Source organism: Lonchura striata, chromosome 3 (assembly GCF_050655825.1).
Source record: "Lonchura striata isolate lonStrDom1 chromosome 3, ASM5065582v1, whole genome shotgun sequence".
NCBI lineage: Eukaryota > Metazoa > Chordata > Aves > Passeriformes > Estrildidae > Lonchura > Lonchura striata.
The window spans coordinates 61,666,052-61,682,679 of NC_140705.1; the positions used below are offsets into that span (position 1 = coordinate 61,666,052).

At 36.0% G+C, this 16,628-nt stretch overlaps 1 long non-coding RNA gene across 1 annotated transcript in view; it reads right to left on the reverse strand.

The window, feature by feature from the left end:
- LOC146767919 (uncharacterized) overlaps positions 1-16,628 on the reverse strand; it is a 33,427-nt gene extending 16,799 nt beyond the window's left edge. The window contains exon 1 of the long non-coding RNA XR_014953789.1: positions 13,972-16,628. This is a non-coding gene — a long non-coding RNA (uncharacterized LOC146767919). The remainder of the gene's footprint in view (positions 1-13,971) is intronic.

Below are 16,628 nucleotides of genomic sequence, written 5' to 3' on the forward strand. Positions count from 1 at the left end.
TCTTTTCTCTCTTAAGAATGATACTGGCATCTAAACAAGGAAAATTTGAGGAGGAGAAAGAATCTGGCTTTCATTTTTTGGAGGTATAACAGTATGTCTACAGAGACAATAATACATCCATCTCCACAATGGCTTTGGCAGTCATCCTTTGGTCTCAATTTCCTGTTACACAGTTTCAAAATTCAAGGTACAAATGCTCTCTCTTCCTCTTTCAATCTCCCTTCCCCTCTTCCTGCCCAAAGAATGAATGAAGTTTCAGCCTTCAGGAACCCTATTCCCTGAAACAAGTTATGCATCATTCAGACCGGGCTCTCCTGGCTTCTTTCCCCTCACTGCTCCTAGGAATCCAAATGGTTTTCTGAGCTATTCTGTCACGATCAAACCCACTTGTTTTCACATTAGCACAGCATCAGTTCACTTTGATGCCAAGGAGGTTTTTATCCTATCCTTTATGGAATTATATCCACCTTCCTGACTAGAGTCTGCTGCTGCAATGACATGAGGCAAGGGCTGCAACAGAGCTTAACTCTTCACCTTACCTCTCTTTCTGATACCGAATCTCACTACCTCCTTCAGTTGGAATGTATATTGCTTAATCTTTCTCTCTAAAAAAAATGCCTTTGAACATGCTGGTTGTAGGTTCTTCACTGCATGCAGCAGTCCTGCCACATTTACTGAAAGCTGCATAGGACAATAGCTGTTAGATTCCATTACAGGATCTCAAGACAGCCCAAACCTTTGTGGTGGATCTGGGAGTGAGTGTACTGAACACCCAATAAGACCTTTTACCCATAGTGGCATTCACAAACACAGTCTATGACCTGGTGACTCTGAAGACAGGTTGTTGGATCTTGTAGATAAATTAGAAAAAGACTAAAGCATTTGAAAATTCTTTGCCCTTACTAAGGTTGTTTGCCTTGAGCAATCGTGCAACCTTCAATTTCTTCCTCCAGGTTTTCAGGCCTGAGACAGTCTGGTCAAGACAAGAAGTTAAGATGGTCTCTTTTCTGCCTTTGAGCTGCAGCCCCCTGAAGAAACCCCATGGCACAAAGCACTCTTGAGAAATCAGAGCAACTTTCTTTTACATATGCATCTGTATGATCAAAAATTCAGATTTTTTTTTGTTTTCAGTATCTGAAAGCATTAGTGGGACACTGTCTTTACTCTCCACAGATCTTTCCAGGAGAGTGGAATGGCAGACATTTGCATACAATCTTCCACTCTGTGGTTCAAGAAATTAGAGCTATTTTTTTTCAATGAAAGTCTGTATTACCCTTCCTTCTAGGCTAAAATATTGGTATTGTCTTTCTCTTGAGATAAATTTTCTTGGCTGTTGCTCCAGTTTAGGTGACTTGCGGAAGAGCTTCTAAAACTTTTGGGCTTCCTTCCAAAATCTTTTTTACTTTGTCGGATGACAAACTAGGACATGGGAACGGAAAATTTACTTGACTTTATCCTGTCAGTGTAAGAAATTATGTTTTTGGTTTTTTCTGTTGTGTGCCAAGATTCTGCCTTCTATCTGGATGTATTTGTCAGCAGGACCCAAAGTTTACAACACAATCCTCCCCTCATTATGAGTGACAAAATGCATCTGAGTGTGGTAGGGATGAGCATTTCTATCTTGTCTTTTACCAGACATATCAGCAAGAACTCTCCCTCCACCTTTAATTGGAAATAAATTAATGGTATAGTGGAGAAATATCTCAGGTTTCCATTATGCAAAGTGGTAGCCTGTTAATAATCAAGTTTCCAGCTGAAGGATGGTAGAACCAACACGCAAACGCTTAGAGACTACATTTTCCCACAGAGCAGATATACATCTAATAAAATGTGTGAAATACAGCAAGGATGAGATAGGAAGGTTTGCCTTGAGGCCTTTTTGAGGACTATACATTTGTAACACAAATAGTTTTCTCTGCAATAAATGTAAATACCACTGAAAGACAGGGTGAGAATATGCCAGAATAAACCTAATTGTTTTTGATAGATACTTCCAGACTGTTTAGTCTCTTCTGCGTTGTATTTCCAGCACACTTCTGGTAAGTTAAAGTCCTCAACTACCCCTCTGTTCATAAAATTAAAAAAAAAAAAGCCAATATATTACTGTTCAGATTTAGAATTTAAGTTTTTAATTCTCCCCTAAAATGGCCCTAAGTGATGGGCCATTTTTAATTTACCAACATTACAGAGTCATGTGAAACAATTGATAAAGTGTACTTCACTAGTCAAGAATCAAGCTTCTAAAGGTATTTCACTTTGCAATAGATTCAAATATATTTGTCAAATATAACTTTTGCAAGTAAGTAGCTATAATTTTCTGTCCATGTTTGGAGCCTCCCTTGACTTTCTTTCTCCTCATTGATCCAAGTCAATCCTTTCTCTTATTTGTGCTTCTTTCCCTGTTGCACATGAGAATTTTTCCACGACTGGGAATGCCTGGTGCAGTCTATTTCATAGATGCATGTACTGCTTGGCTTCCATTAGAAAAATAATTTATGGAGGATAGAGCAATATTTAATTATGTTATTGATTTAATTGCACTCCACTGGACACATGGGATCCACGTGCACATCTCGGTTTTCATTTAGTTCTTTGTTTTATTGCAAAAGACATTTATCTGGCTAGATGCAACTATCGATCTATATACCAGTTCATTTATTTGGTAACTGAAAATTTAAAATACTAGACAGTATTATTCATTAAGATTTGATGGAAAAAAAAGAGGGAAATTAAATATAAGGATAATTCCAGAAGTAAAGAACACTCAAAAGGAGGAGAAAAAAAAAGAAAAAAAGATTGTTGCATGTCCTCAACTGAGACAACAGGTGAATCATACCCTAGCACACACCTGCTAATGCTGAAATAGTGTACATCCACCTGGAGGGAAGGCTCCCTCCAGATGTTAGTAAAATGCCTACTGATGCTCCTAAAAGGTTATTGATGCAACTGCTTACATAGTTTTATCAAAACCAGAAATTGTACGCAGATGACACTAAGGTGTCACTGAATGCTATTATCAAATACTATCTGAACTACACAAATCAGCTACTGAATTACTGGATTTGATGTAGCAAGTAGTCAATAAATTCCAGAGCCAGGACAACAGATACACTGGTGTGTGTATCCTCCCAATATTAAACTGTATGTAAAGCAAGAATACTTGAAAGAGAAGGCTGTGCTATTGTCTGTCATTAACAAGGCTATGATTGTTAGAGACCTCAGCACTAAGATTTAATTAAATGAATACAAATACAGACTGAATACAGGCAGTTCCACAATAGGAAGAGACTTAGGGAGCAGCATAGAGGCAGTTATAAGGAAGGACTTACTTTTCTTGCCTAATTTACTATTTCCAGTTATTGCTTATAAATCTTTCATGTCAGAGCATTGCCATTAATGAAAGTATTTGTGTTTACTGCTTTTTACAGTTTCCTCGGAAACTAACACATTATTTATCTTCTCTAGAACTAATAACTATAGCACTAATATCCTGGTTATAAAGAGATGGCTGCAGTCTAGACAAAGCCAGTTTAAACTCAACTTTAGTTCAATCAACAACAAATAAAGGCTAAAAGTGCAATTAAGAGAATCAGACTATGCTGAAAAGTAAAGCATGTCTTTAAACACCCTTAACAAGTACAGCTGAGAAGTGTAAATGTAGCAGAAATATGGGCAGATTAATTTGTTTGTTTGGTTTGATTTGTTGGGGTGTTTATTTTGTTAAAATCTTCTATCTTCCCCATTTCTTCAGGTAACAGTCAAATTATTATCCAAATTATTATTAATTAAAATCCATCTTTTCTCACTTAAAAAAAAAAAAATATTTTGCACTAGAATTAATTACATTCTATGCCTAACAGGTATTCAGGCACCTCTTGCAGACTGCATACTGCTTCAGCAAAATTTCCAGATTCAAACTTCATTGCTGATGGCATGCACATTACCTGGGATGGAAGATTAGAAATGTGGTTCCAGAAATTTCTGGGATAAAGCTAGCTGTGACAGATATATGTTACTACCTCTATATAGAGATGAAAACTAGAAGGCAGTGAGGAAAATACAGTGCAGCTTGAGATGGGAATACATTGCATGAAATTTGCTACATAGGCTCACTGGCTTCAGTGAATCTGTGTAGAATTTCTGTTGCACAGTGTTTGAAAATTGTGTTTGCATTTAGCCATAGTGTATCTGTAGGATAAAAAAATTACATTTATTATAATTATTGGTTTAGCACAAGTTCCACATCAGTATTGAAATACAAAAGCTGATAAACTCTTTTCTTCCTTCAAGACACAGTTATTTTAAAAGAACCTTATCTAAAGTGCAGGAAATTCACAGGAATAATTTACTTTTAAAATACCTTAATTAAAAAAACCTACTTGTTACATTTCGGCTAGAGATCTACTACAGAAATACATCTGATACCAAATACTTCTCTACACAGGATTTGTTAAAAATGTTTTTGCACACACTCTTTGAAAAACAAGAAACATTTGGGCAGCTAAACTGGATTTGGTATGGCTCCAAAAGTGCTTCAGTGCACATTAGTTTCAAAACTGAACAATTACTGTGTAGCAGAAAAAATGCCATTTTGATCTAAGGGGAAGAAACAGAGCATGATCAGTGACTAAAGTTTATTTGCTAGTAGAAAATGCAGATTTAGTGTCACAGAAATAATATTCTTAAAATAAGCTTTTCTTCAGTAAAGGGCATCAACAAAATGCTTAATTTGGCAGACAAAGGAGTAATTGAGGACACTGTTACTTCACTGTTAAGAGAATCAGTCTAATTTACTGATTTAAGCATAATCTGAATACTTAAACAGTAACACACAGATAACAGCATTTTCATAAACCCTGGTCCAGGAAGCACCATAAACAACTTGCTGCAACCACTTGCAGTACTGCTGGCAGTGAGGCACCCCAACACAGGCTGCTGCTGCTGCTCTAACACTCATTAGCCCAGACCAGGAGAGATAACCAGCCATGCTGAAACCCAAGCTTCCAGTTTTGTGTTAGAAGTATTAAAGTAACTTAGACCATGGTTACTTTTGCTGCAATAATGCCCCTCACTTGAAGCTATTCAAAAATACCCTTGCTTTGCACATGGAAACAAAGCGCTCTCTTCTGGCTTTATCAGTTGGTCTAAATATTTGGGATTTCAACAGTCTGGGGAGTGGGAAAATGATATTTACACTACCCACCTTTAAGCACTTAATGTACTTCCTTCCCCCTCCTTGTCTCCAATGTCTGCCAGGTTTACATTTGCTGCAGCTATAGCACTTCTGTCTCCTCTGGGAACAGAACACCAGAAATGGAGTATCGCCTCTAGCTTTGTGATAAGTGGCAAGGAAACAGGATGTAAATTCACATGACAAGTACTCACTTAATAATTTCTCATAAATGATAGTCCTATTATACTTGATACTAAACAGGGAAAATGTGTGTACAAACAGAGCCATTAATCTATTTCAAGTCATCTGTAGAGAAATACTGTAAGGATCAGGTTCTCATTACTTAATTAATTTTTATTGTCCACACGCTTGTGCAAGATTATGGTGTAAGATGGCAACATCAACAATTCTGGTGAAACAACTGAAGAGGGATATCAGAGAATACCACTATACAAGGAATTTATCTACAGAAAGCTATCGGTGCCACCAAAACTATCACTGAGATAAGGAATGTTAATATCAAACCTGGAGACCTTTGGAATGGACAGTGTTTGATCAGTAAGTACAAAGACACCAAAGTTTACAAATACATTTCTTTCCCTAAATTCTACACACTTACAACTCCAGTTCTCATAGACCACACATAGTTGAAGCTTCCTCATTTTGTCTTAGGATCTGTAGAGGTACATGAGATTTGGTCCACGGAACAGCCTGGGCAGACAGGTAATTTAAACTGAACTGGTATCAGCCTGGTATTTTGTAAACGGAGAAGCTTTAATACTACATACCAGGGAAAGGCAAATATTTAGCTTCTCTGTGGGCATTTTAGAATGGATTATGATGATTCTAAAGTTTTATTCTATATTGTATCATACTTTCATATATGCAACAATTAACTCTTACTACTTGGATATAAGACGAGGTGGAAATATGAACTACGACAAAAATGAGTCTTTAATTCTTTATAGACGTTGGGTGAAAACATGCCATAAATTTCATACAGCCCCGTACTGTGTTCCACCAGCACAATTCACACTATGGCCTCACTATTTATCCTTTTCTTACACATCTAGTAAGTTTAATAGTCTGACCCTATGACATGTCACTAAAGCCAATTCTCTCCAGTGAAAATAATAATGAAATTTTCTAGTCATAGAAGAGAGAAACTGCTTGACAATTAAAACTCCCACTTATCTGGAGTGCTTTAAAGTTACTGTTACACTGCCTGTTTTCATTTTCAGATAATGTGTCAGTGTATCTCTCCAGAATTGGTGTGTTAAAAAGACACAATTTTAATAATGTCTTCTAGAGAGTTAAAGTATCATCTGAAATTCCTTATCTCACTTGGACAATTAATTGTTCCTATTCCACTCATTTACTTGTTTACACACTCTTTATTTTTCATTGTGATAATTTACACAGTGTATGGTAGTATACAGCCTTAATTTGTGTCAATGTGCTCAGCCAGGTCTAAAGCACAGCTAAAACTCAAAACAAGAGTAGAGTCGCAGTATGAAATTCGAAGAACAAACACTAATGAAGAGTTGGTTTAGGCTTTAAGAAATAATTATATTCATTTAATTCCAGGAATTGATAACTTGTTCTCTAATGCAGTTGTGCTAGATTTATTAAAAAAATAGATTTATAAAGCAACCTTTTAACTGGACACAGATCTCATGCTATGGTTGTTGCTCAAATGGTAAGGACATGGTTTAGCGATGGACTTGGCAGTGCTGGGTTAACAATTCTATGATCTGTGATTCTCTTCTTACATTTGGATAACTCAAATGCCATGAGGAACAAGCTGTGTGTGTTCTGTATAGTCCCCTAGAAATTATGAGTTTTTAGACATGTTTCTGTAATGTTTAGTATCCATGACAGGTTATGGAAAATAGAATTTACCCAGATATCCTGCCCTCAAATAACTCAAAGGAAATATATTGTTTCCAGTTTTTTCCTTCTTCACCACTGACATAATTTGTGTCTAAATTACTGCATTAGTATACTGGAGAATCAAAGGTTCTGCATTTATATAAAACACATATTAGAACATAAATATTTGTTCATGCTTAGTGAACAAACATTTTTCTGGAGACAAATGAACATAATCTTTTGTACACCAATGCCATGTTCCTATGGTAATACAGTAAGATATACTAGAACTTTACCATTAAAAAAATTTATGATTAATTAATTGTATCAGGTGAAGCAAGAAGCACTTGATTGTTGAATCTTTTATGAATTTGGTTCCTTTCAACAGAAACTTTTCTTGAAATTTACCAGTTTCATTAAGCTTGTGCTATAGAAAATAAAAAAAATGCTTAAGAGATGAAGGGTCAGTACTTGAATGAGAATTTACTGGTAAAATAAAATATAAACTTTAAATATTATAATATAGGTCCATCACAGAAACAAAGTAAAGTGTAGATTTTTTTATTTCCTCTTGCTGCTAGTTCCATGTTAGTGATCATTTGTAAAGTAATCACATAAAAACGCACAGGTCTGCCTTTAGAAGTTCAGATCCTTTATGAAGGCAGGAAAGTCAAAGCTCTGTCTGATCCTCTTCTCTGCATGCCTCCTAGTTTTGCCAAGGAAGCAGTACAGAATAACTGTTGACTCCAAATCGGCAAGGGTAGGAAGTCTAATTAGTCTGCAAAGGGATGGACATTCCTTTGTAGTCTGACAGTGGATACACTTCAACACAGTTGTACACTCAACATTTTTTAAAAAGGGAGCTTTGTAAAATTCTGGCATGCTTACATCCTGTTTCTTTTGCAATGCATCATACTGTGGCCAGAAGCACTGCTATTGTATATCCATCAGAGCAACTTCCAAGATTAAATTAATACATACTTAAATCTTATTTTGTTTTCAAAATAGCACACCATTTTGAAAGAAATTAGTCCAAACTAAAGATAAAAAAAACCCCAAAAATCCCAAAACATAAAAGCAACACACCTGTTTAATAGATAAACACTCTAGAAAGAAAGCTGCAGTTATGTAGGGGAATAACAGTCAGAGCTAAGCAAAACTCAGGGATGCTGCTTGATACAAAGGCCTGCTTTCAACTCCCTCTTTGGTTAATGAGGTTTGTAACATCAGGTTTTGCTATCCAAGAATCTTCTAAAAGAAAGCAAAACCCAATCAAAATGGAATCTGCACAACAAAATACCAATTCTTGCTCTTTCCCCTAAACTAGTCTTGGTTCACTGGAATGTCGTTTTGGTAAATTTAGTGAAGTTTCACATCCCAAACTGTAATTAGAGAAAATAAACAATTATATCTTAAGAAATAATATTCTCAAAATTACAGTGGAAGGAATAACTGAAAAAATAGTATTGGCCAATGTGGAATAAGGCTATATTAAGAAAAAAATTATAATCAGTGAAGCAATTTTCTCCTTGCAGTTTACCAATTGCCTGTTTTGTATAAGATGCTCAAGAAAAATACAGTAAAGAGAAAAACAGAAAAATCACCTTTGTTGACTTTTAATCACTCCAGCAAGAGCTAGGCTGCTTTGACTAAGAATGTCTGCCTGCAAAACAAAGTGAGTAGTGGAAACTTGTATCCAAATAAAATAAACCCAGGAAATTCTGGAGCATGCCAATGTCATGGCACTCTCCCAAGTGTCCAAATAGGGTTATGTCAACCCCTATCAATTACAACTTCCATTCTCAAGCAAATCTCAGAAATGGCAAATACAGGGATAGGTACAAACGTGACAGAGAAAAATACATAGTTCTTTTTATACCTTGTGGTCCACAGATACCAGACCCTGGTATTGTAAAGGGAATGGTCAAAATCATAACAATCATTGATGACATTTGTTCTTTCTATACTTTGAACCTGTCATCAAAGATTTGGAATCACAGTTTTATAGCTAAAGTTTTCACAACAAATTAAGTCTTGAAACTTTGAACTGATATTTCAGAGTATGTTTTTGTTCTAATAATTTTTGCTTCCACTTAAGCCAATCTGGATAGAAGTTCCCCAGCATCCTCAAAATATACCCCCCCATCCTTTTCCTCTCTTCTCTTTTACATGCTCTGAAATCACATATCACCAAAGAATATCTGTCCAGTCTCCATGAACCCACCGTTCCTGCAGCAGTTAACAGGGCTTCAAAGAAATCACACTTGCAGCTAGGCAAAATCCAACACAAATTTGTATGAATGTGCTCCACCTCAAGAGAATACACCAAATTATTCACCAGCCAACTCACACAATTGTTACAACACAATGTTAGTAAAAGAACCCCTACTGACAAGTCTGAAGTACCTGCCATTCCTGTTGCTGCACTGTAGGGGTGGGATTTGGTTGCTTTCAAATTGTTTGTGACTTGTTCATGACATATGGCAACAAACACGCTGGCTACATGCATGGAACAGTAATTTAAAGCAGTCAGACAGTGGTAAACAGAATAGGAAGAATAATTTTTATTCCATATAAATGCTCATTTTGCATAATCTCTGCAGAGAAGTCCATATACTTAGTGAAAGTCCTGATTTTGTCCCCTTGGAAGTGCTAATTTCATCATTTAAGTCAAAGATCCCTATGGCTCTAGATTTCTCCTCCCATATACAGAAAGTTTGACACCTAGACACTAAATTAGATATGACAGAATCAGACATTACTAAAACAGAGACCAATGTTCATACACTGAAATTTATTAGTTTTCTTTTCATTCAGAATTGGACCAAGTAATTTTCTTCTCTCCCTGCCTAGTTTAATGACACTAATCAAATTCTGTGCTGCCGGGAAAAGGAATCACTGAAGAAGTGCTTATCTGCATTTAATAGCTGAATGCTTGCAACAAATTCCAGTGTGATCATTGGCTTGTTTGTGAATGCCATAACACAGGTTATGAACCTGCATTTAGTGGCAAGTGTAGCATTTAAAGAAATGCCAGATAGAAATGGATGTACTATGTTTGAATGTTTATGAAGCAAATAACCAATCTGCATCAACACTTCCTAAATGTTTTACTTTGCCTCTACCTTAAAACACCAGTAATTAGTTGAGCACATTAACTTAGTAATGAATAAAAAACTGAATAATAAAGGCACGTGCAAATCTCTCATTCTGGACGATCAAATGAATCAACAGTGTAATCCACTATGAAAATTATTTGAAGAATGAGTGAATTGTGTTGGTATAGTTTCCCCTCCTACTTCCAGCCTCTCTTATATTCTACTACTGTGAGACTTCAAAAACATAAAACTTAGGTTTCAGCTAGACCTTGCCAGACAGAAATATTAATTACATTAAAAAACTCTTAAAATGAAGCACATATTCCCACACAGAATAAAACCAGAATCTCACAGTATTGAAACAAGCATACATGTCTCCCCAAATACTTACAGCAAAAAAGATATAGGCAGTTACATTTTTGACATATTTTTATTTTAGAATGTGGGCTAATTTTTCTTTTCTTCCATACACTTCTGTGTGGAAATTCTTGTGTGAGATGTGCTTTCCATATAAAGTCCTTTTACTGGGCCCTACCAGAGCATAGCTGGAAAAAAGGATGACTATGAGAAGTCCCCCTAAATTTTCTATCATTTTATATTTTGCAGGTACATTAAGTTTGTCATTTACATTGCATCTGCATGAACAGGATCTGCTGTAGTCATTTTAGTAATGACATATGATGAGCCACAGATTGCATTAGCAAGTTACAAGGGAATGGGAGTCTCGTGGAAGGAGTTCTAGCAGACAAACAAAAAACTGTTTTTTATTTTTAAACATATCTAAGGTTACCAGGTGTCAAACACTGGAGATAAATGGCACACAGAATTACATTAGATCAAAGTCACAACACGCAGAAAATAAACAACTGTTTAGTGAATCGCACTCAACAAAAAGATCAGATTTAGTATTATTTAGAGTGCAGGGAAGTCCTCTAGTTACAAGAAGTGTCAAGCAGCTATCCTTATTAAAATGACCACTTCATTATACAGATGCTAAAAATTCCTCACTGTGTGATAAAGTTTCTTCAGGAATTAGGATGCACAAAGAGTAGACATTAATGCATGTGCTCTGGTAATCTCCTGAGAAGCCCAAGGAATCGCATGAAAATTGCTTTGTGCCAAATTCCAGAAAAAATTATTTAGCGAGTCTTCAAATGTTACCAAGTCTTTGACAGGTCCTACTAAACAAAGCCACTCAGTTCAGCAGTAGACATGGTTCATGTCTGGTCACATGAACAAAATAAGCCTCTTTTGGAGTCTTTTGTACTTTTGGTTTAAATTCTTGGTTTTCTGAGTATTTTGAAGCTAGCCACCCAATGAGACCCAGTCAGCAGGACCTTTGCTTTGGAGTGATGATGAAGGAACCTACCAAGATACAGACTGATAAAACATACTATCCTTGCAAAGTACTTTTGCCTACTTCTGCCACTTGATGCCACAATTTTGAAAAACTACTTTAAATCTAAGCCTTAATAGAGAGTTTCAGAAAAATAGCTGAAAAAAAAAGTCAGTATAAAGATTATGAGATTAGAGCCTCCACTCTGGAGAGCTGTCAGCATATCACACCTGGATCCATTAATTCCATTGCTATTGTTCTCATATTTTACTCAACACAAGCAAAGCTTTCTGAACATAGCAAACACTTATGTACATGAGCACTCTTACTGCCTTACTAAGACCATTCCAATGGATAGAGTTACTCAGGCAAGTAAGTGTAGGATGAAGGCCAGATGTGTGTGGTTTCTGTTGCCAAAAGCTGTTGAGCTGAAGTGCAGCAGTTATGAGTACCTGCATGCCTCTTTTACAAACACAGAATTAGTATTGACACTGAATGAAGTATTTTTTTTCCCAAGACTGTGCAGATACACTTGATAAACTTCAGAACAAAAGAAATATTGTTTTTGACAACAGCGTACAGAGATTTCATTACGGGCTCCTTCCTACAAAGCTGAATTGAAACCAGGAGATATGGACTCTATCTTGAGCAGTGCCATTTCTTAACAATATGCTATACATAACAATCTTTGAAAAGCTTTTCATACTGCAAATTGGAAAGGTGTTTGCATTGAGAAGTATGCCAACTGTGGGTAGTCTTTCATAGTCACAAGCAAATGCACATTAGGTATTGAATTAATACAATCTATAAATATCTCCTCATTCTACCCACTGTTATCCATAAAAATACTTACAATCCATTGTAGCAAACATTAGTCCTAATACAGATAAAATTATGGGGAAAATATTTTCCCACTGCAAAACACTGGGAGAAATCAGGTCATCACGATGTCTCCAGTTCTGCAATACCTTTTTCAAAAGTAACATCTCCAGGTATTTTGGAAGATGGACCATTACTCAGGGTCTAGCAAAAGCCAGAAAAACCTTCCCAAAAGCCTTGACAAATCAAAAGTTTAACTCTAGAATAATTTCAGTCTTGCAATCCACAAGTTTATCAAGATGGCTTAAAATAAATGCTTTATCATTAACACCTTAAGAAAGCCATTCTGTACCCATGGTTAATCTTTTCTCAATTAACAAGATTTGTACCATCTCAGTAGCCCCACTTTGCATCTTGTACTGGTAAATAACTTTCATCAATAATGATCAGAATCAAACCCACCAAGTGACAATGTACTTTTTGTACTGATACAATCTCATCAAATGCATACTAAATTCACATTATGAACAGCGTTGTTTCTGTTTCCAGTATCCTAATTTTTGTTTAAAAAAACACAGTCTTGTAGAACCTAAGAAAATTTCATTGTGTTTTGTGTTTTCAGTTTCACTCCATTCTAATCCTTTAGTTAAAATCACAGAATTTTCCCCAGTTCTCTGCAGGTCTTGCAATACTTCCCCAACTTCATCTCATTCGCAAATTATGTCTGACTTAAATGGTGACCTCAACCTAAGTCACTGGTATGTGAAAGAGGATGTACCCCTAGACTGATCTCTCTCATTTAGATTCTGAAAATAATTTAGAATTTACTGCAATCTCTTTTTCCACCAGCTTTAATCTGTTTTTCAATTCTCATGTTAATGTTTAGAACAGAGGTTATTTTGGACTTCTGATAAATGCAACATTTTAAGATTTGCATTAGATGCTGCTATATATATTCCTGTCTGTCATTTACAACTGTAATGTTTCCATATCTCTAATCTTCTAACTTCTGCCCATGGTTTCCTAAATTATCCTATCAAATTTTTTTCCATTTCTTCTTCTAGTGGGTTGACCTTGGCAAGACATTAGGTGTCCACCAAGCCACTCTATCACTCCCCTTCCAGGAGAGAAGGGGAGAGAAAATAAGATCGAAAACAACTAGTGGGTTGAAATAAGGAAAAAAAAAACCCAACGAAACCAAACCAAGCAAAAAACCACCAGCTCTCTGCCTCACCTAGAAATTCTATTTATTTGGGGAACTTATTATAGTGATCAGCCCAGCTGTTCTCGTTACTTGTCAGAATTACAAAATCCTGACTATATTAACAAGTATTAAACCTAAATAATCTTATTTTGCAGATGGGCTATTTGAGGCAAAGGAAAGTTTATAATTGCATGAACTACTTAGATTCGTTTGTTGGGCTCTGACTTGTGAAATCGCTCTGAGTAGAGTTAATTTCCATATATCCTTCCTCAGATGTTGTAGTCATACTGCTGCCAAAGAGACTCTGAAGCTCTTCGAAGAAGGGAAGTACAATGACTACCTCTTTCTTTACAGCACATACCAGCTAAAACCCAGACCAGATAATCTTCGCAAATTACCCAAGAATGCCTAAACATGTGGGCTATCACTCAGACTTAGCATTGTATCAAACTACAGCAATCAGACTCACCATTGTATTAAACGACAGCAACCTCCTCCCAGCTATGGGAACACCACAGATTAAACAGACACTGAAAATGGGGAAGCAAATCAAAACAGGAAGAAAGCACAAAATCAGAAGATAGCATTTTAAGGCAGACATCTAGTTCTCTGCAGATACTAGGCATTAACTTATGCAATCTCCCAAGTTCTCCAAAAGGGCACATCAAGTCAATTTTAATTACTTAATAAATATTACATATTTAACAAGCACAGATTCTTAGGATGAGAGGATCTACTCTCCGTTTTCAGAATGCTGTCAACTTGTATTTTTTTTGCTTCCCTTTTGTAGCTAAGCTTAAGATTCTGCTATCATTTTGTCAACTAGGTTAACTTTCTCCTGTGCTGTAACTCATATTTGTTCGTCTGCATTTAAAAAAAGTTATGTTTTTTTCCTCTGTCATTCTAGTGCTCCTTCCCACCTCTCCTATCCCCCTGTAATCTTCTACCTTTAGATCCAGCACTTTTTCTCTTCACTTTCAAGTTTCTAAAGAGATCAGATAACCTCATTACAGTCACTGTCCTGCTCCCATTCCATGTGGGATTTTAAGTATTTCTTGTTTTCTTCTGCAATCACTTCAGTGCCCCCTCTCATTCTGTGAAGAATGCAATTTCTTTTTCTCCCCTGGCATATGCCTTCCCTCTTTCAAGTTTGTTTTCAATGCTTTTTTAAATAAGTTTCCTATTCTGAGATCATTTAGGGCATTACAACAGTGTCTATAATCAGACTATTCCAATACTCTTGTAAGCCAAGGAGAGCTCTGCTGGCAGCACTATACTCTTTTCTTGATTGATAGTGAAATATCTAATGGAAATTTGTGTTTTGTTAATACAGCTGTGCATTGAAAGGTGATGATGCAGTAAGAAAAAAGCATTGCTCCTTTTCCCAACAAACTTGGTTAAAATTCCAACATTTAAAAATAGATACTGAGGTGATTGTGAAAAACAGTTGCTGTCAGAACCAGGATGCTTTGGTGGTTTAGAAACTTGGCATAAACGCCTAGGTTTTCCTAGCCCAGATATCCTGGCTCAGGCTCTAATTCCATAAACCACCCAACAAAGGATATTGTAAAAGTACGCAAGAATTACACTTTATATAAGCATGGGCACTTTCCAATCTCAATCAAAACATTAGCACAAAGACTTTAAAATAACAGAAACTACATTTGAGCTTTTGTAAATTTAACTTCTTCTGAATTTGTGTTCTCATTCTTTTTGTACTGGGCTCCTATTTTACCCATGAAAAAAGAAATTGACATGAAAAGAAGTTGACATGAAAAAGAAGAAAAACAAAGATCATTCATTTGGAATACCACACAATTAAATGCTAACTTTTGGTCCTATGTATGCTAGTACATTTAAAACCTCACATTAAGAACAACATTTGTCAGCAGTATCTATATATATATTTGTATCTGACATTGTCCCAACACTAGTAAAGGAGGTAATAATAGTTTTTTTTGAATGGCATTCCTATGGCTCACCATTGAATTTACATGCATTACATAACACATGCACTGATGTCTGAACACAAACCACCTCTACCCCCCAGTTCTGCTTCAGGCAGGAAGTTTCTCTGCTATTAGTTTCTCATAGGTCAGTGTTACACAGTCTCAAATATTAAGTGTTACAATCACATTCTGGAATGTGATCATACTTAAGTCTGTGCTTCTGAAACTTTACTTACAAAGGACACTTAAATATTCCCCCTGAAATTACTTGAAAAATTTGAGAACACTGCTTTCAGTATTAGTCAATCCAATTCATTTGAAAAAACCTTCATGTTTCATAAAGGATGACCTCCTCCGCAAAGCATTTTTTAAAGACTTCTGTAGGAATCCTGAAGTATAATATGGAACTTTCCCTGGAGAGAAATGAAAATACAAAGAACTGCAAAAACATAAAGCCTTTTAAGCAACAGATACCGAACAGACTGACTAAAATTCTAGCTTGAATAAGCAGTAAAACTGAACATGGAATACCTGATAAAAATCTGACAGATGCCTTTCTCCTTTCTTAAGAAACACTAAGGACACTGAGAACTCACAATCCAAAGGAGAATGGCCAACAAATATGTAAGTGGCAGTCAGACTGAAAAGCAGAGTTGTTAACTGTAGCATGGAACAAAATCAGCACTCTGTTTAATGCTGTACTTCTTTGTATAGGGAAGCAGTTGAGAGAACCTATGTGTTTTTACTTTATCACTCAGAATGCCTGTAAAATGAACCAGTCAACACTTAAAAACTCACACAATATTTAACAATGGGGCCATAAATTTCAGTGCCTGCCACAAATTCCAATTTGGAATAGTTATAGCCTATGTACCTATATTCCCCTGACATTTTCAAATATATACACTATTTGAACTGTTCTGCAACACTGGTTTGTACTTTTGGGCTATCTGCTGTAGTTGAAGCTGTCCCAGAGGCTATACTTAATGGAATGGAAATGCTTTGCTATAATATACTTTAGGCATCAGTTTAGAGGAGAAATATTCAGCCTGTTACATCAAAAATCATCACCTTAAAGATGGGGTTTAAAACATGGTTTTGTGAGCTGTTACAAAACTTCCCAATTAATAAATAAATTATTACAGCAAAATTATTTTATGGAAAATAAATTCAATAG